The following is a 25,741-nucleotide window of genomic DNA, read 5'->3' on the forward strand; positions in this document are numbered from 1 at the left end:
CCAGTACAGAGCTTCAAGGGAATGAACTATAACCCAGGTTGGATTAAAGTAAAATTATGATGATAGCAAACACTCAAACAAGGCTGTTAGATGACTTTAGTGATGGAATGAAGTCTTTGAGCTCTCCATGCCCTCCAAGTTCTATTTGGGAAAAGTGGGGAGGTAACCTGAAGCCTTCAATTCCTATGCCAGTAAGCCAATTAAGGAGACCAAAAGCACATATCCCTCAGCTGCCTAAAGCACTCTCCACCTGACAACCAGCATCTCTCTCAGTGATACACAGAACCAGAGGCAAGGACCCAAAGTCATCCCTGAGAACTCAGCCTTTTAAAGAGGCTTTGCAAAGAAGTGGCAACAGTAATTTTTATATCTATTTCTTGTTGATCAAACAAAGGCTCAATGTCATGAAAGGTTCTGCCTCTAATGCTCCAGCATACTTTGAAAAGAAGTTATGAGCACTACACTAGATATTCCATATACATTATCTCATGCAATTTTCATAGAAAACCCTATGAAGTAGGCACTACTGTTGCCATTTTACAAAGGAGGAAACTGAGGCTTGGTGAGACTGAGAGGCTTTCTCACATTATATAACTAGTCATAGAGGGATTTGAGTCCTCCTGACACTAGAGTTGATGCTCTTTCCACTATTCACTCTTTCCCCATTTTCAGAACAAGACCTGCAGAGCTGGGTGCTTCCCACACTGAACTTGGAAATGCAGAGCTAACGTTCAGGCTGTTCAGTCAGAAGATAGCTCTCAGGAAACTAAGACGTTGTCAGTTCTTTGGGGAGAGGAGAAAATTCAAGCCAAAGTCAGACAGGAATTTTGCTTTCTCAGTAGCCGGGCAGTTGTGTTGAAGAATATTTGAGATATCTTCACCAACTTAATATTATTTAATAAGTAAGCACAAGTACAAAACTCTTTGTTGTATTTTACTTCCTGTCCCCAGTCCCCCTTGTGTAATACATCCAAAGGTGACAGATAGGTCACTGAAAATCACTGTCAATGTCAAGTCACTCTTTCACTGTGGCCTAGACCATAAGCAAAACATTAGAAGGTACTCAGAAAATGTTTGGACTTTGAGAAATGTGTAATGACAGCACTGAAAGATAAGAAAAGGCAGCTGAGGTAGTTCCTATTTCCCTAGAATTTGGTTTATTTAGGCTTAACTCAGGTCACAGTTCACAGCCCAACAGTTTTTGATAGTCCTCAATGGATATCCATATTTGAGCAGAATTCATTTGATAACAATGTATGTGAAAGCACTTATAAACAGTAAAGTATCAAATTAATATATAAGATTACATACAAATGATGAAGTTAATCAGGAAGACCAAGAAAAAATAAAGACAAATATGGGTCTTGGGTTTCCTGGAACAGTTCTAATTCCAAATATTTTATTTCATTCTCCCTATAAAATTAAAATTTTTGAGATTGACTTTTGGTTCAGATTTTTGGTTTCCTGATGGAAAGCACAGAAAATGCATAAATAGAATAATAAAAAATTGGTCACAAGCCACATGGCAATATTCTATCTAAATACCTCTTACACCAGGGGTCCTCCAAAAGTTGATCCTAATTGACTGGGTGGTCTTCAATATTTACCAGTCAATTTTGAGCCAGCAGCTGTCAACACAGGCCCCTCCTTGAGGCTCTTGGCATATTTTCTGGGTGAAGTGACACATTAGTTCATCCCCAAGCCAGTGCTTGTTTGCTCTTTGCAACCACAACTACTTCTAACCTACCACCACCACCCTGGCCACTGCCACAGCACCATCAGTCATCTGCCATTGTGGTCTTTAATTTCCATGAAGTGAGAAGGAGCCTTTCTCCTATAGGCCCTAGAAAAACTTGCCTTATACCTTGTTAGGATATTCTCACTGAGCACCAATTAATAAACAAATTCATGCTAATACAATAAAGGGGAAGAAGTAAACAGCCAATTTTCAAGCAATAAGTATAATTTAACTTCCAGAGACAGTGCCCTTGGAGATGGTGATCCCAAACATGTAAGTAGGATAGACATTTGAGTACAACCAGGAACATGAAATTGCCTTCAAATTATACACAAGAGACCACCAGCTACACTAAGTTTAAAACCCAACGTATCATGCCAAACATAGAGAACCATCCTGTTTAAGGACTATAAGAAAGCTACATGGCTGGCAACTATGTAACAACCTCCCCAATAATCTTCTAAATCCATCCATTTGATAAATCATTTATTTATTCAGCAAAGAATTATTGATTAACTCACCTGGACCTAGCCATATGCTAGGTACTACAAGGGGCACAACATTGAATAAAAAATTATCTATGTTCTCAGGAACTTACAAAATCACTTAGGAGACAGGATAGGTCAATAAATAATGTAATAAAAAGAGAAAAGTCAAAATCCAACATGGCACATAGCACGCTGGGGATTGGAATCTGGAATTCAAAAGACCAAGTTCTAAAGTTCACCTCTTCCTTTCCAACTGTCTAGTCTTGAACAAGTCACTTAACCTCTTGAAGCCTTAGTTTTACCATTTCTAAAATGAGGATATCATTAGTACCTACTGTGTGAATCATTAACCAGCATGTATGTATGTTTATGTGAATATCTTATCAATAGTAAAATGATAAAAGGGATAGATAAATGCTAATTTTCATGTACTATGCTCTAAGAGAAATATCAATATAATGCTATGGGAGTTTAGAGATGAGAAGAATCTCTTCCAGCCCAGTGGTCTTTTCTGGGCCAAATGAAGAGATGTCTGCAAGATAAAAAGGCAGAAATGGGGGGAAGGAGGAGAAAGATCTTCCAGGGAAGGGGAACTTTATGGTAGAGGCATGGCAGTAGTCTATCAGACAGGTTTAGAGAACAGCAAGTAATCAGAACACATCTCCATTAGTCCTCTTATCTCCTCAGCACTTGGGACAGTACCTGGCACCTACCACGCACTCAATAAAATGTTGATTTTGTTCAATAAGTGAATGAATGAAATGCTGTATGCTTTGCAAGGCAAGAGAAGAGATGTGACCAAACAGCTGGGAAGTGTAGACTGAAGCCAGGCGAAGAATCTTGAACGCTATTCATCTTCTGATCTTCTTCCAGAGACCAAGATACTTCTGGTAATGAGGTATCTTCATTGAATGCCATGTTCCCAGTGAAATCCCAACAGGGTCACCTCCACATATAACCTAAACTGTTGGAATCCCACCCACTTTTCCTTCCATGACTGTGAGTTGTGTTAAGCTGACTGGCAAGGTTTGACCTGAAGTTTTTCATAGGCTTCAAATGAGTTCAGTGAATTCAGTCACTTCTGTGAGTAGTGCTCTCAGCCAAGCATCTGGAAAATTCTCAGATACTAACTCTCCTCCCACAGCAACTCAAGAAGAGAAGGTGACAGTGGTCATGAGGATAAAAATGGGGAAAAGAGTAAGGCCTTCAAGTGCTAAAGCTAGTGATGCTGAGAGAGAAGTAGGGTGGAACACAAGCCCTCTCCTTCAGAAACAGAGTGACTCCTGCCTTTAGGAACAGAGTGAATTCTGCCCCCTCCACACCCCCATTCAGCTAGGGTCTGTGCTGTCTACTGTAAAGCAGGGTTCCCAGAGATGCAGCCAGGAAGGGGATAAAGCACAGTCCTTCTTTATAATCACACAGACCCAGATGTATAACTTTGAGCAAGCGACTTAACCTTTCTAGGCCAATTTCCTCATCTAAAATACAGATGCCAATAACTCTCAGTAAAGCCCCTGGTACACAGCAGGAGTATATTAAATGTTAGTTCCTTCCATTATTTTGGAAAGGGGAGTGACCACAAGGTTTAGATCTTTTCCCAATCACTTCCCTGTCCATATCTGAAAGAGAGAAAGGTTTGTATTCTTTCAAATAGAGAAAAGGAAATCCTAATAAAGAAAATGTAAAATGTAGAACAGGAAAAGATCACATGGTGAGAAAATAATTCAGGGCCTGGAGCAGAAACCATCAAAACTGAATGGTGTTAGAAGAAATGGTAGAAAGTCAGAAGGGAGGAAACCAAAGAAGTAGTGAAAATGTCAGCTAAGAAAGCCTCCTTTTGTGAGGGTCTGCCTACGTGATGCTCCCCTGGTCAACAATGGCTGCCACACTATTGAGAAGGAAAATCACTAGAATCTGAAAGAAGAGACCATAGGGAATACCAATGGGCAAAGATGTATGTTGGAATTTCAGTAAGGAAATGGGGCTGGGGAAGCAAAGTTAAACCTTGACTTTGGTCAACCTTGGCTAGAGAAGCAGTCCAAGGGCACTGTTCCACAAGAAGGAGGGACACAGGAAAGAGTCGGGAGGCCATGGCATCCCCTGACTCTAAATTGACACCCTTATCAAGAGCACTCACCCTCTGTCTCAGGCCAAGGAAAATACACACTGAGGAGGCAGGAAAGATCTAGAGCTTAAAGGAGTCTCCCAGGGAGCATGGGATGAGGTAGGAGAGCTGTGCACTATAACCCTAAAGCTGAGACTTAGCCAAGGTGTCCTGCCCAGTGCCACCCACCCAGAATTACCAGAGAGAAGCAAAGGACTCAGGTCTTGCTCTGAAGCTTGAACTCATCCACTGTGCCACAATTCAGTCAGTAATCCTGAAGCCCAATGCTTTGACAAGGGAAAAAAATCCACTTTTGAGGTCTGGGGCAAGTGCTGAGAGCGAAACAAGCACCCTGGATTAATCATATTTATGGCAGTGTCTTTATATTTACAATTCACCAACCCCAGCTAGAGACACTTACCAAACTTGGAATCCCATCCTCACATCCCAAGTCCCCAGAACCCTCCAGGAAAAGCCCCACTCCTGTCTTTTCTGATCTTCTTTCTTCCCTCTAAAGCTCTCCCCAGAAGAGAATGAGTTGTCAAAGGATGCTCACCCTAGGGCAGATTTTTGGTGATGGCCAAGAACAGGGTTGGGCAAGGTAAGGGATTGCCTAACACGGTCTTCTGCGTAGAGAATGATTTGGGAACCCCAAAGTCAACATGTTATTCCTAACTCCATTCCTGCCTCCTTGAGGAATCCTGCCCAGATCACTTAACTCCACCCATTCCTCTGCCAACACCTTGGCTACAGCATGCCTCTGTTTTCCCCCAGGCCTACCTACCTTGGTCAGAATGACTCTTGAATAGACAGTGTCCTCCAAATGTGTCAGCAATTCAGACACCAACAGCTTCTAAAATAGCTGGTGTGTTATTGCTGGGTGACTGTTGCTCTCCGAAGGAGTGGTGGTGTCACTGAGGCAGCAGGATTTCCTTGCCAAAGTTGCTCCTACCCTCCTCCGCATAAAGCTCTGCACTGACTCTCCCTGTCCCGGCCCAGGAAGACTTCAAGCCCAGGGGCCATGGCATTTAAGCACTGTCAGAGTTCCCACTTCAGTCCCCGTGGTGGTGCCAGCTCAGCATCTGTCATGATGACCCAGCCTGAACTGTATTTAGAAGCTTCGGACATGGCACCGTGTCCCGGCCCATCTCAGAGTGACAGGAGATTTCCTGAGCACCTGGGCTTGTGATTCCCTCCAGGGAATGGGGGTCAAAAGGACTTTCCGAATGGTCTGTTTCCTTCTCAGGAGGGTACCCATCTGTAGGGGGCCTCTCTCAGAGACAGTCTCCATCAATGCTATCACATCATGCTATTTTAAAAATTCAGACTTTTTATAAATCTTATAAGACATATTAGAGGAAAGAGAGAATAATGGGGAAATCTATCAGAAAATGGGTTTAGTGGTCTGTCCATGGACTATTCTTACAAACATAAATTTCTCTAGAATTATATCCTGGGAGTGCACAGAATCTATCAGATATTGCCAGTGAACAGGGAAAGCCTGCCTAGGACTCTTAACTTCTTTGGGGACCTTCCATAATAATTCACTGTATCTTCTTGGCAGCCTTTATGCCCATCCTGAAAGTAGCCTACTGGAGTCCAAAAAAAAAAAAAAAAAAAGAATTGTAAATTATTCCCGGTTACTGGTAAAAAAAAAAAAAAAAACCCACACCTTTTTAATTTACACTTTAATGTAATCTCCACCCAGAGAGGCAGACTGATAATTTTGTAACGTTAATTGGGTGGGCTGTCAGTTTTGAAGGTTCCTGCACATGGAGTGGGTCTAGTTCTCAATTCTGCTAGAGCATGGGAGAAAGAAAGGCTTTTTCCCCATTGACCCTCAACTCTCTGCACCAGTGTCCCTGACCAGAGTCCCATGGAGATACCCTGTCATTTAAAAGGCATCAGTGTTTGGCCTCTCCCCATTTCTGGGCAAGGACCCAACACTCAGAGAATGTGGTTTTAGGATCATGGCATCTAATCCATTCAAGGATTATTTTCCCCCCTACTGCTCAGATGGGTGTGTTAATCATCACCTCCCTTTGTTCTGTAATAAATTCAGCCCTGGCTAATTCCAAGACTCTATGCATCACTGGAGTTTAAAGATGGCGTTTTGACAGGTCAGATATTTAGAATCAATAGACCACCAACCGGCCAAAAATCTTAAGTAGTTTTAGGAACATGTGGAAGTAATTTTTTCCCAGAATTCACAAGTCTGAAGGATGAGATCTTATTGATGGCGTGTGGGCTGTTGTATATACTATTACTTTTATATACCATATTCTATGTGTAATCAAAATTGATTTAACAGTGAAGGCAGATTTTCTTTATTATACCAAATATCACATGTGTTATCAGATAGAAATTACAATGGAGTACACACTACACAGCATCTTTAAAAGAACCAATAAAAAAGTAAGATAAAATTATAAGTGAATGTGGGGGCACCTGGCTGGCTCAGTCAGTGGAGCATGTAACTCTTGATCTCAGGGTCGTGAGTTCAAGCCCCACATTGAGCGTAGAGCTTACTTAAAATATATATATATATATATATATATATATATATATATATGAATGTGAAATGACTACAGATGTAAAATACAAATGTTATAGGCTACAGAACTTCACATAAATCAGAATGTTTTATGTGACACTAGCCGTATGCCTACCTTTTAATTATAACCATCTCAATTGCATGCAGTGAATCTTTTTGTAAAGGAAAAATTGTTTCATAAAATGTTAATTTCTAATTTTTCGATGAAGAGGTTATTAACCTAATGTCAGTGGATGGGCTTTGGGGGTTTATATGACCTAAAGTCATAAGTTAAATTTGTAAGAGCTTGCATTTCTCTGGGAAGAGAATGTATGGTATTTATGGGATTCTCAAAGCAATCCATGACTTTAAAAGGATGAGGACCACTGGTTTGAGAGGCATTCTCCAAGTGGGGAAAATGTCCAATCTCTCAGTTCTTCTGCTGCAATGTAAAGCATTTCCCCTTCACCAGCTATTTTCAACAGGAGAAATATTCGAAATACGACACAGAATACTAGCGGTGCATCTTCACAAAAACACGTTCTTTGTCTCCCTTACAAAGACAAGGTGGTGGTGTTTCTCGGCGAGTGTTAAACTTTCTCTGTATGGTTCCTTATTTCTCATTTATCTGTATTTTAACCACATATACATGTATGTATAAATTTTTTTTAAAAATCATTTGGGGAGGTAGGGGGAATTAAAAATTATCATTAAGTGAATGAAAATGGGGCTTTTTCCTCAGCCTTGCTGGTTTTACTCATTCGTACTCCCTCGCTCTCCTTCCCCCTGCCTCTCAGAAAATCCTTAGTTGTCTGGGAAACAAATTGAGGGCTTCATAGAGGAGGGGGGTGGGGGAATGGGATAGGCTGGTGATGGGTATTAAGGAGGGCACGTATTGCATGGTATACGCAAGTAATGAATCACGGAACTTTACATCAAAAACTAGGGATGTACTGTATGGTGTGACTAACATAATATAATAAAAAATATTATTAAAAAAAAAAAAGAAAGAAAGAAAGAAAAGAAAATCCTCAGTTGGCAAAGGAAGCCCAGGCTCACTAGGCCGTTTCTCCTTCTGTGTGCCAAAACCACAGTAAGTTTGCTACTGTGGGACACAGAGGCTGGCCCGCTCACCAGGGATGGGCTCCAGGTCAGTGGTTCCCATACCTCAGAAGAAACCCTCCTCCCAAACCCCCACCCCCCAACCCCGCCCTGTGTCCTCTAGGGCAGTGCCTGCAAGAGGCAGCTCCTCAGGGAAGGCTGGGCACAGCGAGTAGGTGACATTGCCCGCTTGCAGGCCTGCCAAGGCTTTCCTAAAGGCCACGGCAACCGAGCCTGCCCACGAGAACATTTTGGTGAGCTCAGTTTGTTTGCTACTGAGAACCTCCTTGCCCTCACTGTCTATTTTTACCATGTTATGACGCGGAAGACTCTGCTGTCACAAAAGTGAATGATAAATAGAGTAAACTCTCCATTATCTATCATTCTGTGGTGAAAGGAACCCTGGATTCAGAACCAGAAGGCAGAAGTTTGACCCCTGGTTCTGACCTTAAGGAAGCCATTGCATCCCGCTGAGTGTCAGCTGAGGCATCTGTAGAAAGCGGATAAGGAATCCCACTGCTTACCCCGCTTGATGAGTCCTCAGCAGGGTGAAATCATGCAGATGAAAGCACTTTATCAACTGCAGTGTGCCTTCGAAATATAAGTCATCAGCACTGCACTTCATCATTTAACCCCTGGAGATTTCTCCCTGTGCTCAAAACACTGTGCTAAACCCACACTTATGTGTCCACGCCCATTAAAGATAGGAAACTGAGGCTCAGAAGCAAAGTGGTGACATGAGAAGGTCTGCTGGTGGGGAGCCTGCACCCTCCTCGCACTCCCCCACGCCTCCCCCACATTGTGCACTTGACTTACTCTCGCTGAGCAACTACTACCTCGCTTTAAAAGGGGCTTCATGAGGGCCGCCTGGGTGGCTCAGTCGTTAAGCGTCTGCCTTCGGGTCAGGTCATGATCCCAGGGCGCTGGGATCGAGCCCCGTGTCAGTCTCCCTGCTCAGCGGAGAGCCTGTTTCTCCCGCTCCCTCTGCCTGCCGCTCTGCCTACTTGCGCTGTCTATTGCTCTGTCAAATAAATAAATAAATAAATAAATAAATAAATAAATAAATAAATAAATAAAATGGACTTGTTGAGAATCCTTAGCTCCTTGAGGCAAAGATCTAGACAAAATGCCTTCCCCAGTATCTCATTCCATGACCTATGATTCTGCTAGATCTGAGCAAGGTCTCAGGGTACCTAATGGTGGGGTGGGGACTAGTGCCCAGGTCTGCTGACCAATGGATCCCATCATAGCATTGCTGCCATGGGCCCTGAGCTACAACACCTTGCCATTGCCCCAGTGATGACCCTGAAGCACGACAAGATCCTAAACTATAAAGGAGAAATCATAGTAGACTTAGGGGCTCTCCATGCTATGTGTGCATTTTACTATATTCTGAGTCTCTGTTAATCAAAGTATGTAGCATCTCCTCACTGATCAAGAAAAATCGCCCAGGCCCTAACGGGGCAGGCAGGTAGTTGTCTTTAAATGACCAGATTACATTATATACTCCAGGAGATCTGTTCTATCACAAACTCCTTTATATGGAGATCACTAAGCTGTAGCACAGTCATTATAGCCAATTGCTTTGTTATCGGTGACGGGAGGCTTTGTTCATTCCAATGGCAACACATTTTTTGCATAGGCCCATGGAATTTGCAGACCTGCAGCAGAACTGGCCTTCTGCTCCCTTAGTGTGAAATGAAGGCCAGTCCCAGGGAAACGTCGTTTTCCACAAAATTACTCAGCTTCTCCAGGCTCTCACATTCCTGTCTCTCTTCTCTCTGGACTTCAGTGTAGCTCTTCTCTCAAAGCATACCTCACTTCTCCGCCCCACTGAGTCGCTATTATGGCAGCACTCAACAGCGTTTACAAACTCTGCAAGGAGATGCCTAATGAAGGATGCTGCTGTTGATTCTCATGCCTCAAAAGAACTTTCTGGAGCACGCTGCTTGTTGCCAGAGAGGAAGTGACATCTCTCTCCTCCAGAAAGACCTTACTGTGGTTTGAGTTGGGATTACACATCTGGATTCAGTTTTCACACAACTATTTATCTGTGGAGATGGGAGTTCTGCTAACTCAGTCTTCAGAAGAAAGAATGTGACATGCTTCTTGTCATGGCCCTAAACTAAACTACCTGTGAAAGACTTCCTTCTTGTCATTATTTGTAATTTAATTATGAACCACTGTGATCCATGATAAAATACACCCCCTTAAGCAAGGAGGGAAAATGAGTTTCAACACATATGTCAACTCTGGTCATTTGAAGGGGGCAGTCAGGAGCACAAAACTGAGGAGCATGAGGCCCAATCCAAGCTCAAAGGAAAGAGCACTAGATTGATCAGCGATGTCTGCCAAGGGCACGGAAGTAGGGGATAGCAGCCTAGGTGTGACATATTCACTATTTTATTCATTCCAAGGCTTCTACTAAAATTTAGCTATCACACACGAATCAGCACACTGTCCCTCTTACCTGCTTAATGGGAATAAAGGCTATCGTGCTATTGTTCACATTTTGTGCCATTCTTTCCAAATGGACCAGGTTTTCTGGAGGCAGCAGATAGGCCACTAATCTCTCTCCTCTAGCAATAAGGTCATCATGTTAGCAAACTTCCTCTGCTCTGACACAGTTGTGGTTTTAATGGAGAACTAATGTCTTCATCAGTATCTGTGCTATTTCACACTTCATTTCCTTCCCCAACTCTTGGATGAAAACCATCCGGTCCTGGTGATTTACTTTGTGGGAGTTTCTTTCAAGTTAGTTTCCTTCTCTAGGGATGCCATGCAAGCATTTTCAGGGCTCCAGCTGGGGAGCACCCAGCCTTGAAACATCAGTGTGTGATCAAGTCATTCAAGAAAGCCAAAGGCCTTGGCAGGCACGTAGCAGTGAGGTCCTTAGCCTCGGCCTTTGAGGCTGAAGGTAACAGAAGCAGCTGCTACTTTTTCGGCCTCTTGGGCAGCACTGGTTCATGAGGTGGTCTAGATTGCCAGGACCCTGAGCTCTAGGAGCACATGGAAGGAAAAACGCAGATGCTCTGAAACTGAAACAGTTCAGGTCTCTCCATATCTCTCCGTGAACTTCACAAAATCTCCAAACAACTTCAAAGCAAAAATTATCTTAAACTTCTTTTCTATGCCCTATGGTTGTAGCAAGCCCCCAGCCCAGATTCTCTAAGACAGTCCTAATTTCAAATATTCCATCCTATGGCTCTTGAAATACCTTTGCATTTAAAATATACAGATAGGAGATAACAACCCAAATTCTGGCTTGAAAAACCATCCCTTAGCATTAAGTACACAATAAAATACTTAACTTTTAATCCGGCACATTCTGGCCAGATGGCACAACTGGCAGCAGTGGGTAGGGAGGATGAAGGAAAAAGTGGCACAACTTCAAAAAAAACACTTTAAAGGACTGCTCTCCCAGGACAGAAACAGAAAGTACCCTCAGCTATAGCAGTCACACAGCCTTGGGGTCTGGTGAAGGACAGATGCCTCTGCGGCTTCGTCAGGCAAGCCCACACCTGACTTCTTCTCCACCGGGAGGCAACAAAAAAGGATTGAGGATGAAGGACCCAAGACAAAGCCGCCCAATGCAGAGCCAAGACGCATTCGCATGAAGGGAACCTCTCGCTGCATGCATCCCTGGGGCAGAAGTTCACATGATATGGGCTCGTTTGGGGCCTTAAACAGAGTTTAAGGAGGCCAGAGCTGTGTCGGACCATTGAAGAAGCTGCCAATTGTCACAGAAGATACGTGAGTGCCTTCCCTCAGAGCAAACTTCGCTTACAGCTCCAGGCCTGAGGCCTTCCCAGAGAAGCCTGCTTAAGTGGCACGGGCTTGAGATACACGGCCTCTGCTGTGGTTTTGCTGCTATTGTTTTGTTTTTTTAAAAGAGTATCTGATACTCATATCTTGATAACTATGAGCCTGCCCTTCACCCTCCGACAGGTAAGCTTTAATCAGAGTACCACACACAGTTCAAACACTATTCATTACTGAGAAGAGTAAGAAAGAATAGCTTCAATTTCTCAACGCTTGCTGGTATGAAAGCACGGTGTGCTCCATATTTCTCACTGGAGGACCAGGCGGTCATCCTCAACATCAGCATGTGTGACCTTGGGTCTTTGCCAGGGAGGCAGTCAAAACAGGAAGGCCCAGCGTGTCACAGGGGCACTCCAAATGAACGCGAGCGTTTATGCCACCCAAAAAAGTAGCGTCCGTGAGCAATGTTCGTACTACAACTAATGGAAATTTTTTAAGAACAGATAGAATCATTACACCGCTCAGATGTCATTTAGCTATATACAATAAGAATGGAATATTCCAGAAAACAAAAGACTAGGGGGAAAAAACTACATCCATAATGTGATAAAACACATAGTTTGGAATAAATTTCCTTGACAGAAGAAAAATGAATCTCCTACCCAGAGATTACAAATGTCCAAATTCCAGCTGTCAGAGGATAACAAAATCATGGGGAGGGCGTTTATGTCTCCACTGTAGGAGATACTGTCCCTGCTTGGCTTGGTATTCGACGTTCTTCGTAGAGCCCTACATTGACTTCGGTGGAGTTCCACATACAGTCAGCTGCTCACATGCAGTCCCCCAGAATAAGAATCAGGGATGTCTTTCTGCTAAGGAATAGGAGTAACCTGGACCACCCCTCCTTCTCCCAGCTGGAGAAAGGCCACTGGAGGGGTTTTGAGAAACAATAATACCAGTCATTGGCTCCGAGCCTGGGGCAGGAGGTCTACAGAATCCCAGGCCCTGGTCCTCCCCCTTTGGCTGGCAGGGTCTCCAAGCGGCTCTTGAGCTCTCCTTGGCAGTCATCAAAGTTCACCTGCTGCAACCACAGTGCCATTCTCTGCTCCTCCTCATGGCTTTGGTTGCAACACCCCATTGTTCCTGACCCTGGGGGGGAGGAGGGGGGTCCTGAAGGTCACCATTGGCCTGGGCCAAAACTGCTTCCTGCTCCCATCCCTGCCAACTTGCACCACACACTCCAAAGGTTACCAGCTTGATGTCAATGCTTCCTATCCCTACATGGGACTTGCTGCTTCTCCAGACCTACAGCCCCTACTGGGGCCATCCCTGCTGCACGTGGGAGAGGGCCCTGACCCCAGTAGTGTCAGAAATCTGAATGGGACTCTCAAGCAGTGCCTTCAGCACCTAAGAATGTAGGGCTGCGGTGGCAGATGATGTAAGTGGACTACAAAGAGCAGAGTTTCTCTGTGCTTAAAACCAACCAGGTCTTCAGGCTGAAACCAAGATTCTCAATTCTCAGATGGGCCCTTACCGAGAGGCAACATTGTTCAACACTCTCTTTTTAAAGGCCTTGTTACAATCCTGGAGCCAACCAGCAGTGCCAGGTGTTGAACCCCTCTGTCTCCCTGGCAGCCTGCCCTAACACAGTCCTGAACACCTACAAATGTCCAGACTGGGTGCCTGCACGAAGTACGACTGAACCTCCCAGCTGGGCTAGCCATAGGACACACCATAGATAGAATCATAGTTACTGTTTGGCTCTGGGAAGGCTGACAAAGACTTTTTTCTTGCCCAAGAACCTGCCCTAGAGCCCTCAAAAAACAGAAATCAAGGACTTCTTTTACCTGAAATTCTGCTGTCTCAGAACACCAAGCACAGGACACCACCAGGAAAAGGCTCTTAGCGCTTTAAGCAATGGCACATCCCCCAGCTTAGATCCATCCTCAGCTCAGGCATCTTAGAGCAGTAGAGACACAGAGAAAGCAGCCCCAAAAGGACGTTGGAAGAAAGGGAGGAATTTCATTTTTTTTTAAAGTATATAGACCCAGTCCTGACATTTTTCCACATTGCTCAAGACTGATTTCCAGCCTGTTCTCTTTAAGACTGAGAGTGTTTGTGTGAAGACTTGATTTTTGTGACAAAATTCATCAAGGCCACTGCTTCTAATTATAAAACACATTTTAAAATGCAGTTTCATTATTTCACAGTTCACACAATAAGACTTCAGATGGAAATGGAAGATGCATGAGAAAAGCCGTGTGCCCATAATATGTATGATGTTACACATATGGGAATTGTCTGAAACTCATGTCTTCCTAACTCAGCACTAATATTTTACACAAAAGGCTGTTTCAAGTTTTTCTTTCTTTTTTTCTTTTCAGTTTATTGGCCTTCATGCTCAAGTAAGTCCACAATTCTCTTCATGAAATTTTTTCAATAAAAATTGGTGAATATTTTCTTGCCCCCTACAAAGGTAGACATTATTTCAGCAAATTTGAATTCATTCTTTTTTTTATAAGATTTTATTTATTTATTTATTTATTTATTTATTTGACAGAGAGAGAGAGACAGCCAGTGAGAGAGGGAACGCAGGCAGGGGGAGTGGGAGAGGAGGAAGCAGGCTCCCAGCGGAGGAGCCTGATGTGGGGCTCAGTCCCAGGACTCTGGGATCACGCCCTGAGCCGAAGGCAGACGCTTAACAACTGAGCCACCCAGGCGCCCCAGATTTGAATTCACTCTAAGTAAACACTCGAAAAGCAAAACGGCAAACAAGTGGTCTGTATTTGGAGTGGGAGTGGCCCTGACATGAACACTGCAGGCTGTCTATTAAGGCTTAGCCCACCTTTCCAAGTCTCATAACCAGGAAGCCCAAACAAAGCCCAATGTCCTGTCCCTCAAGAGTTCTCACATGACAGCCAGGTGATGACTGCGGGGAATACTATCTTCATGTGGACACTTGGAAAAGCCTCAGTGTGATCAGCTACTTTCTAGTAGACCGTCAAAGCCTTCTTTTTCTCCAAGCTGCAATCGAATCAAACTGTAATTTGAAGACTAAATGTCATAAACGGACAAAGTCAGATGAACCTTTGGGGACCAAGAAGTTCCCCTACTTGGCTTGCCAAAGCCAGGATCAAAGGAAGCTTGGAGTGGGTGCAATATCACAGCCCTGGAACAGAGGTCAGGTATTTGGCCTTTTCCCAGCTTCCAATGATATTGAATACAACAGATAAATTAAGATCAAGGCACACGGCAGTTCTAAAAGCACCAGCCTGTCCCCAGGAGATCCCAGGGGAGAGCCATCATCCACTGCAGGCCAGATCTTGTCGTCACTTGGAGGAATGCCTGTTAACATGGAGATGGATTACATACGACAATGTCTAATCAAAAGCCCTACAACATGATCACAGAAGGGGGCGAACTCATCCAGAGCATTCACTTGGCCAAGGAAGGGATCCTAATGCAGCACAGGACAAAGCTGACGAAAGTCCCTATGCTCCAGCTCCTGATTAAGCATATGTGTGGAGAGGTGATTACCCAAAATAGCAAGAGAGCTCAAGTGCTTACGGGAAAATCTGGCCCTTTAACTTAAGGCAAGCATGGCCTACCAGCAAATCTCAAAGACAGGAAATATTTCTGGGCTTCATAACTCAAGCCGATATTCATTACAGGTTGGGGGATTTCCTTAATCCAACTGCTGGTTTCCAAAGTTGATGCCCATGGGCATCCCAGCTGTGAGCACTGCATGATTTGATAGTTCCTTACTCAGTAGAGCCTTGGAGTTCTACCAGAACCTACCCCTACCATTTAGAGGGCAGAATCCCAAGCTGGAAGAACTTTAAGATAGCAAACTTCAAGTTTCACTGGGCCCAAGAGTAAGGCCCAAGAAGGGAGCATAAAGAATGTAAACCATCTCTCCAGGACCCATCTTCAGGGGCAGCAGAGAAGTCACCTACATGCCTTCATCTTAGGATTGCCACGAAGGCCTCTCTTGTTTTAAGTTTGCCTATAGTTCAACACTGAAGATCATCGAGGTCATACTTTTATTTTTATTTAAAAGAGACTTTTCAATAAATAGGAGCCCCTTTCTTTTAAAAGGCCATCTGTTTTTTAAATAAGGAACAATGGGGTAAAAAAAAAAGTTTAGGAAAAGTGAGGTCTGGAACTGCTATCGTGATTTTGCTTCTACAAGGGAAAGTCTAGAGCCACTCCAGGGCCACAAGGTTAAGCTAACACACACAAAAAGAGCTTTAAATTTATACAACTCAAAAAATCTCATCACTGTATCTCCTATGTCACACATCCCAAAGCAGTTGCATGCAGTTCTTTCAGAAAAACAATCAATCAGTGAATAACTCCTATGCACATACAATGGGAGATGCCAATCCGTATAATGCAGGTCCCTGCCCCCAAGGCATTTACAACCTAGAGTGCAGACAGCATGGAGATATAAAATTTGGGGGCCAGAAAAAAACCTTGACATGCTTTTCTACTAGGTAATATCCTTTCTGCAAGATTCTGGCAACACTGCTCACAAGAGCAATTTTACAAAGACTCAGAGCTCCCCACTCTAGGACAAATCGGGAGTGAATAAAGGCAGAGAATGTCATAAGGTCATGCTCTCCTACTTTAACTCCATTACCCTGCTCTAGGCCCCAAGGAATACTTATGTGTGGAAATTCAGTGAGACCCAAGACTTAGTTATAGCAGCTCATTCTTCCCTATGTGCGTCCCACTGAGATTTATAGCCCGGGTTTAAAATGTCATCTATGAAACAGTTCATCTTTCTAGGCAAGGCAAATGTGCAGAGTTCATCCTAGGTCTGCAAAGACTTCCTGTTCTAATGCTTATGAGCTGTGGGGTCTTGCTTGCCTTCTCCATCCTCATCCATAAGAGTTGGTACGGACTATTGGCACCCATATAATGCAGTGACGATTTATACACTTTCATGTGGCATCTGCCATGGCTTAATGTAGGCTCTTCCCTACTAGAAACTACTTGGGAGCAGGGACCATATTTTATGCTCTAGAGAATCAATAAGGACTAAAGCACAGAACCAACCATCACTAGATATATTGAGTTAACTGGGGGGGTTTAACAGCAGTCCTTAACAAAAATACCCAAATAAAGCGATTACCTAAATCAAAATGATACATCAATGCACCTGTGTAAATTATACCAGACCTGAAATGCTAAACCAAAGAAGAACAATGGATTCAAAGAAGACTAACTGATAACACCTTTTCAAAGGAAATGCTGATGACGTCACATACAGAATACACCGCACAGCAGAGTGAACATAACAAATAACATGGAGACCAAACTCTATCTTCAGCTGGAATAACCTCTCCAAAAAAAGAAAGTAGTTAATGAGCTAAAATTTAATTATATTGTTCTAGCTGGAGCAGGAAAAGTACAAGACAAGCCCAGAACATCTTGTTGCATCAGAAAGTAAGAAAGTGCTCAAAAAAAATGTTAATATGTCAAAGCATATAAGAACTAATTGGAAAAGGCTTCCACTGGCCAAGTCAGGAGTGCTCTGAGTATCAAAATAAATAACCACAGATTATAATCCATTAAATGATATAGAAACCTATGAGTCCGTGAGTTCATTTAAATAAATACATAAGTATTTTACTTAATTAACGAATAAAAAAGAAAAGCTCTTCCTTGCACTTGAAAGTCAACTAATAAATACAGAAGGAATGATGGAAATAAAAATACCATCATCAATGGCTTCCGGTTTCTGGTTCCAGCATGTAAGGAGCTTAGAAGTCATCACTTCATCTTAACAACAACTAAAAACCTGAACAAACTGAAAAGCCAAAAACTCTCCTTGGATGTGTCAGAGAAACGAGGTCACAGAGCAAATCACTCCCCCCCAGGACTGAAGAGACAGACAGGCAGATACTGAGACTCACAACTTACTGGAGCAGAAACCCATGAGCACAAACCCTGCAGGAACAGTGCCAGGCTCAGAAAACCTGATTATAATTGGCAAATTGCTAGAGGTTTAATCTGGACAAGTGTGAGAATTAGAAACTCCAGGGGGACCCAGTCATGGGGGGAAACACACTCGTGTGACTTTTCCCTCCAGGAGCTCTACCAGGAGCTCTTCACAACAACTGGCAGAGAAAAATCACCTTGTGTTTTCAGTCTGGGGAGAAAACAAGGAACCATTTTGAAATATGCTCCAACATTCTCTTTTTGACAAGGCCCGCCCTCAAAAGAAACTATTTACCAGAGCCTAACCTACCTGGGGAAGGGAAATACCCAACTCTGGCGCCCCTCTAGCCATCCTGCCCCAACCACGGGGGAGGGAGGAGGAACCCGAGAGGTACTGGTGAAGTTCACGGTCCAAGAGCACAGGCTCACCTGTGCCCCAATCAGGGGACACTACAAAGTACTGCCCTCCCCCGACAGCGTCTACTCGCACACCACAATGCAACTAAACTAAAAATCAATAACAGAAAGAGAGCTGGAAAATCCCCCAAATCCTTGGAAAGTAAACAACACCCTTCTTAACAACACATAAATCGAAGAAGAAATCTCAAGAGAATTTTTTGAATACTTTGAACAAAATGAAAATGGAAAACGACCATCAATGGGTGCTAAAACAAGTGGGTGAAAGTTTGATTAGGAGCAAAACACAGTCTCAAAATAACTCTCTATAAATTATTTATTAATTTCAAAGTATAACAAATGAACTACGGTGGAGAGAACCATCTGGCACTACCTTCAGCAAGTGACCAAGATGGTGCAACTAACTGTACCATGGCAATTCTTTCACAATACAGTCATGTATCAAATTATCACACTGTACACCGAAAATTTACGCAATGTTATATGTCAATGAAATCTCAATACGAGTGGGAGAAAAAAAGCAGCTGGGTGATGTCTTCAAAAAAAAAAAAAAAAAAGGAGGGGTGCCTGGGTGGCACAGCGGTTAAGCGGGTTAAGCGTCTGCCTTCAGCTCAGGGCGTGATCCCGGCGTTATGGGATCGAGCCCCACATCAGGCTCCTCTGCTGGAAGCCTGCTTCTTCCTCTCCTACTCCCCCTGCTTGTGTTCCCTCTCTCGCTGGCTGTCGCTATCTCTGTCGAATAAATAAATAAAATCTTTAAAAAAAAAAAAAAAAGGAAGTCAACATCACCAAAGTTGGGATAAACCGCTATCATAGGCTTTTGATATGTTAAACTGAGGATACGTCACACTCTGTGGTTCTGTGGTATTCCTGCCAAAGACGCGTAACGTGAATCTAAACAAGGGAAAACATCAGACAAACCAAATTTAGGAACACTCTACAAAACAACTGTGCCCTAAAAACTAACAAGGTAAAGAAAGACAAGGGAAGGCTGAGGAACTCTTCCAGATTAAAGGAGATTAAAGGAATTGGACAACCAAACGTGATGCATGATCTTGGGTTAGATCTTGGATCCAGGAAAAAGGAATAGCTGTGATGAACATGAGGACAAATGGTGAAAATTGAATATGGACTGTGGGTTATATAACAGACTATATCAATGAATGAGGTCTCCAATGTACTCACAAATGTTTCAGAAAACAATTATATATTTATATGTACACGTGTGTGTATATATACTTATGTACATGTGTGTGTATGTGTTTGCTCATATGTATTATGTGCACTCATGTATAAATGGGCGTGTTCACACATGTGTGTGCTCATATATGTGTGTGTTCGTACATATGTGTGTGTGTATACACAAAGAGAGAAAGGGAAAGCAAATGAAGCAAAATATAAACAATTAGTGAAACGGAGTAAAAGGTATACAGACAGAAATCCTTTATACAGTTCCTATAACACTCCTGTAAATTTGATATTATATCAAAATCAAAAGTTAAAAAATATTTAATTTGGGGAAACTATCAAAAAGATTTTGAAAAAAGTCACATTATCTGAGAGCTAAAAAGACACTTATAGTCTTTAAAATTAGGTTAAATCTTCAGATACACCAAAATTACAGAAATTACAGCAAAAGTTTGCCTAATAAAGCTGAAGATTAAGAATGGTTTCTCTGGTTCCTGATTACCTCCATTTATATGAGAAATTTTAAAAATTAGATTTGATAGGCGAGCCTGGGTGGCTCAGTTGGTTAAGCCTCTGCCTTCGGCTCAGGTTGTGATCTTGGGGTCCTGGGATCCAGCCCCGCGTTGAGCTCCCTGCTCCGCGGGGAGTCTGCTTGTCCCTCTCCCTCTGCACCCCCCACTCATGCTCTCTCTGTTTCTTTCTCTCGAATAAATAAAATCTTTTAAAAATTAGATTTGATTATGGAACATTATATTTAACTAATTATTGCAGTGTTGAATGAAATGCAAAGTCCTGTGGAACAATAGAAATAATTAACTGTTGAAAATGCAACCCTACCCTTGACAGTAATCAAGGAAGAAAAAGGAAGTGAAGAATTTGGTCAGCATTGGACCAATCCAATGAGTGATTGACCTTTAGCTCAGGGTGATGCCTTGACTCAATGCCCCTTCCCCAGATCCAGGAGTTGGAGTTTCCCTAGAGCAGGGCCAGGACAAAGATGAGGTGAGTAAGGCGACATTGAAGGCAGCAACAAAAACTTCAGTAATCAAAATACACAATATTTTAATGCAATATTTTTTAAAAATAAAATTAATACAAAAATCAGTGTGGAACAAAATATCAAAATATTAAATAAAATATGGACTGAATGTTTGTGTCACCCTACAATTTGTCTGCTAAAGCTTTAGCTCCCAATGTGATGGTATTTGGAAATGGGGACATGGAGAAATAATTAGAGCTAGAGCAGGTCATGAGGATGGGGCCCTCATAACGGGATTAGTGCCCTTTTAGGAATGGACACCAGAGTGTGTTCTCACACTGGTGTGCACGCTCTCTGTCTCTGTCTCTGTCCCTCTTCCTCTCTTTCCACCATATGCAGACACAGGGAGAGAGGGGCCATCTGCAATCCAGGAAGAGAGCTCTCACCAGAACTGACTCTGCTGGACCTTGATCTCGGACCCCCAGCCTCCAGAACTGAGGGAAATAAAGGTCTGTTGTTTAGGGGCGCCTGGGTGGCTCAGTCGTTAAGCATCTGCCTTTGGCTCAGGGCGTGATCCCAGAGTCCGGGGATCGAGACCCACATCAGGCTCCTCTGCTGGGAGCCTGCTTCTTCCTCTCCCATTTCCCCTGCCTGCGTTCCCTCTCTCACTGGCTGTCTCTCTCTCTGTCAAATGAATAAATAAAATCTTAAAAAAAAAAAAAAGTCTGTTGTTTAAGCCGCCCAGGCTATACTTTGTTGTGGTGGTCCGAGTTGACTGAGACAGACAAGATCGGTATTCCTGTCACCCCAATATTTTCATATTTAGCTCATACGCATTTTTTCACATTCAATTTGATTAATTGAATATTGCACTAAAACATTACTTACCTAGATAGCAAGGTAAGCGTTGCCTCACCTGAGTGCTGGCCCTGCCCTGGGAAACACAGTCTAGGGCTGAACCCTGCTCCCCCCATAATATCCTCACATATTGCCAGCAGCCCGCCCTCCCACAGCAAAGTAGCCAAATCCCCGTGGTTCCTGGCCTGTGTTCTACCAGTGTCTTGCCTCGTCAGGCAATGTTGAGGTGCTCACCAACTCCCTGCCAATTCCACCTGGCCAGCCCTGCCTCGTCTGCTTTCCAAGGGCCTGGTTCCAAAGAAGGAAAATATTAAACAGATGTCTCGCCCCAGGGGGGCCAAGACAGAGGTTGGAACAGTGAGTGAGATGGCAAGTTGATTGGGGCGGGGGGTCGAAGACAGTGATTAGCAGCCTGGTATTACAATACTTAATAGGGAGGCTCACTCAGGAGAGACGTCCTACCAGTCATCAAAGAGTATAACGTCTTCCATTATACATACACACATAATGGGAAAGTAAACACAGGTTCTGGTGACTTCCCTGGAGGGAGAAGGTAGGAATGAAGAAGAAAAGGGAGGTGGGACGGAGGAAGGAAGGCTGACGTGGAAGTGCCTGCTCCACACCAGGAGCTGGGCTGGTGCTTCCCATATTTACCTCCCTGAGCCCTCCCGCCTCGGAGTGCTGGGCCGAGAAGGAATCACTCTGCCCGTCTGCCAGAAAGCTTTCAGGCGCATAAGAGCGTGTATTTATAGACATCTGCGCGAGAGACCATCAGCTCTCCCTGCTGGAAGGCAGAAAGCTGTGGTCTGCCAGGTGCGCTTCTGCATCCGAACATGAAATGTACGAGGTGTCTCAGGCTGGTGCCTGAGAGATGATGGTCCTCGATATTTCCAGAACCTGACCTCTGTCAGCACCGCAGGGGCTCCAGTCTCTGTAGCTGGAAAACACATGCCATGGCTGCCAAGCCAGGCTGAGCCCTCCCTGGAGTTATTGCGACGGCAGCACCTGTTTCATTGCTATGTGTTTTACCCATCTCCTAAAATCACCCTGCCACTCTGAGCGCTCGCAAAATGCAGAGCTGTGCTCTGCAGAACGGTGTCAGCCCTCTGCCGAGCTCCTAATTCATCATTTCTCAGAGAATGAACTCAGTTCAGTGTGCTATGAGAGCTACCTACAGCCCAAATGAGAAAGAGATGAAATCCAACTTCAAAACCAGAGTAAGCACAAATATCTGCAACAAAGTCAACATTTCCAAAAACACCCTGATTAAAACTTGAGGTAGGAGCCAATTTCTCCTCCTTGTAGGAGAAACACCTGGAATATATTGCCTCGGGGTGGAACAGAGAGGCATGTTTCCTGTGGCTTCCCAGAGAGGAGAAATCCTTGGAGGAGACCAGCTTTCTCTGCATCTCTCCTGCACTCCAAAAAAAGACCCAGCAACTCCAAGATTATCAGGCCAACTGCAGCCCTGCAGGCCAGCGGAGGAGTCCCTGGAGCAAAACAAAACTTGGAGAGAGAAAGAAAAACAAGAGAAAGAGGGAAGGCAGAGCAAGGGAGGGAATCATCTGGCAAGAGCTGATGGGTTTGAGTGAGGCGGAATGAGGGGACCCCTCCCCTATTTCTGCCTCTGCTTTTGGCGGCCTCTCCATCTTGCTGCTTATGGGCCTGACGTGACTTTCCGCCCGAGTACACTCCATAGGCTTGCACTGGAAAACCACCTGCCACAGAGTCCAGGTTCCATCTGATTCACACCAGGAGGCTCTGGTTTCGGGAGCCCAGTGCATTTTTGCAACTGGATGGAAACAACGATGTAAATCATATGCAGAGAACATCTGTAGCCCCTCACTGCACTCGCCACCAGCCGGCTCCCCCACCCAACCTCCGAGGTGACGGACTTGGGTGACCAAATTCAACAACTGAGCTCCTCCAGGCTTTGGTGTCCGCAGCTACCAGCTTCCCAGGATCCCCAAAAGAGGGAGCCAGTTCCAAAAAGCACCAAAGTCTGCACAACAACACAGGGTGACAGGGCATGACTCAGCCTCCCAAGCAGGTTACTGGGCGAGCCGACAGTTTCCCGCAGGATCGGGTCTTCATGTCCCACAGCTGAGCAGGCATGAGGAAACAGGGACAAGCGGCCACTCTGACTCAATCAAATGCTTGCTACTTATTGCTTCGAAGGGGGGAGGGACGGCTGGAACCGAGGTCTGGTCCACACAGCAGTGGCTCAAAGTGCAATTTAATCATCCTGGGCTTGGTCCAACCTATCCTGTCAGCGTGAGGGAGGAACAATTTGTTACCGCTGCTGTCATGGGCACTGGGCAGTCTTAGCCAGGGACCTGCAGGCAGCAGTCCCAGCAGAGGCTAGAGCAGAAGAGGGGGGTGGCAGTGGAATGGACTGTGGGGGCAGCCAGAGAGGGGTGGCTCCACAAGCACCCGGAATTCATGCAAGGTCTTCCTTCATCCTGGCTCTGCTTCTGGGACACCTGGGGGGAATCGAGAAATGACGAATGACCTCTCGGCTCCCTCCCAGCCCAGGCAGGCTCAGGTGCCCCTGCTCTGTGCTCCCACAGACTCTGCAGACACTCCGTGGGAATACTCATCACCTGTGTTACGTTTCTCTGTTGACGCATCTGTCTTCTTGAGACCAGGGACTGTGTTTATCTGCCTTTCTGCTCCCAGCACCTAGTAGGCTTGCTGTGAGGTTCATGCTTGAGTGAAGGAACTACCGCTACAACAAGAGGGTGATTCGTTCCCTCTGCTGACCCTGGGGTGTGGGGACTGCTGCTGGCTGTAGAGCATTCTCGACGTTTGCACAGCACCAGTTGGGATAAGGCAGCCATCTCTGCTAGGACAAAGGAGCGTGACTCAGGGTTTGTTTGTCACTGCCCTGCAGACTGACCTGTCCTGACTCAGCTCCGATCTCCCCATCCTTCTCTGTCCCCATCCCATACTTTATCATCGTATTTGCTGCTGTCACATGAATCTTCCTAAGGCACAGTCCTGATGACCTGCTGAAATTAACTGATCACGGACTACAGACGACTTTATGTAATTCTTAAAAAACAAACCTTTATAGGTAAGGAAATTGAAGTAAGGAGAAGTTATGCCACCTGCCCAAGTTTTCAGAGCCAGTAAAGGACACGGTCACAACTGAAACCAGTCTAAGCTCATCACTACTCTCCTCAAAATCTTGTGGGGATTCCAAGTACCTAGTCATTTATTCTTTGTGCCTACATCTTAAAGTCCTTAGGGCAGGGACTGTTCCTTACTCATCTGCACACTGTAAGTGTTCAATAAATACTTGTTGAATTTAGTTGAATGGACTATTTGTCTTAGGGCTCTTGTAAAAACAACCTGAAGAGCTAGTGCATGGGTCAAAGAAAGCATAGCACAGGGATCGAACAAGCACCATGGATCATGACTGCTCACAGCCATTCTTTGAGGAAAGGGGGATAGCCATGTAGGAACCTTACCCTGGGACCCCCTCCAGGCTTTTCCAGGGGTCCCAATTCTTTCCTACTACAGGAAGGGATAAACACCCTTCATATATTTCCTCTCACTCCCAACTGCAAGGAAAACAGTAACACTAATTAGTTGTAACAGGGTGTTCATTTCACACAGTTCTCAGCAGGTTGCCCTGCTGTTCTTTGAAATGGTCTGGAAACAGCCTTGATTTTAAACATCTGAAGACAATTGAACCAAAGTTGCACCCAGAAACCCTGAGTGACATGCCTTTTATTCTCTCCCTCACTAACAAGAAATGTTTGCTGCCATTTCTTATTTACTCAACACCTTGAAAGCCTCCGGCACTGAGGACTTGCACCCCAGGATCCTAAAAGAATAAGTTAAAGTAATGATTGGTAGTAAATGGAGGAGCACGGAAGCCTGAGAGATTAAACAAAACCCTATGCCTGTTTAAAGGGAAGAAGGACTTGCCCTATAGACCTATAAACTTACGCTCTGTACCTGGAAAAAATTGGGAAGTCAGGGGGTAGAGTTGAAGAGAATTTATGACAAGATCAATTTGCAAAGATTTTTCAAAGACAAGGATATTAGTTAGTGAAGATGGAAACATTTTCTAATATATTGTTGGCAAGTGGGTGGGAAAATAGGCCGTCATACCCTGTGGGTGGAAGTGTCAATTGCACCTTTTGGGGAGGGCAATTTTGGAACATCTATGAAAATGCTAAATGCTGTAACTTCAACTATACAACTCTACTTCTAGAATTTATTCCATAAATGCGATCACAAGGGTGACCCAAAATAATGATGGAGCTATGTTTACAGAAGCAAATGACTGAAAACAACCTAAAAGTCCATTAACATAGGTTCAATAAAACCTATGATAGGCCCACACAATGGAATACTCTGTGTCCTTTAAAACAGCAGGGAGGGGAGCTCCTAAGTATGTCCATTTCAAGCTCGCTGGTATAACAATTCAAAACCAAAGTCATGAAGTCCAAAGCTATGTGCAATATGCCACAGTTAGTGTTTCGATTTTAAAGGTTTGCATATTTGCGTACGTACGTACTTACAGATGATTCATACATACCATTCATATAATGACTTGTATACATCCTGCATCTATCTGAAATGAGGCAAAAGACGCTGGTAATGGAAACAGATC

The 25,741-nt window shown here is 44.1% G+C and overlaps 1 protein-coding gene across 3 annotated transcripts in view; it reads right to left on the minus strand.

Annotated features, from left to right (window-relative positions):
- TBX15 (T-box transcription factor 15) overlaps positions 1 to 25,741 on the minus strand; it is a 102,616-nt gene that overhangs the window by 52,986 nt on the left and 23,889 nt on the right. Inside the window, exon 1 of one of the 3 annotated variants that reach the window (XM_045801396.2) lies at positions 5,115 to 5,349. The exons of the other annotated variants lie outside the window; for them this stretch is intronic. The gene's annotated coding sequence lies outside the window, so the exon portion shown is untranslated. Of the gene's footprint in view, positions 1 to 5,114; positions 5,350 to 25,741 lie in introns of those variants that run through there. 3 annotated transcript variants of the gene reach the window in all.

The sequence above is a fragment of the Ursus americanus genome, chromosome 12, assembly GCF_024610735.1.
Source record: "Ursus americanus isolate L20-20 chromosome 12, mUrsAme1.1.p, whole genome shotgun sequence".
Lineage (NCBI taxonomy): Eukaryota > Metazoa > Chordata > Mammalia > Carnivora > Ursidae > Ursus > Ursus americanus.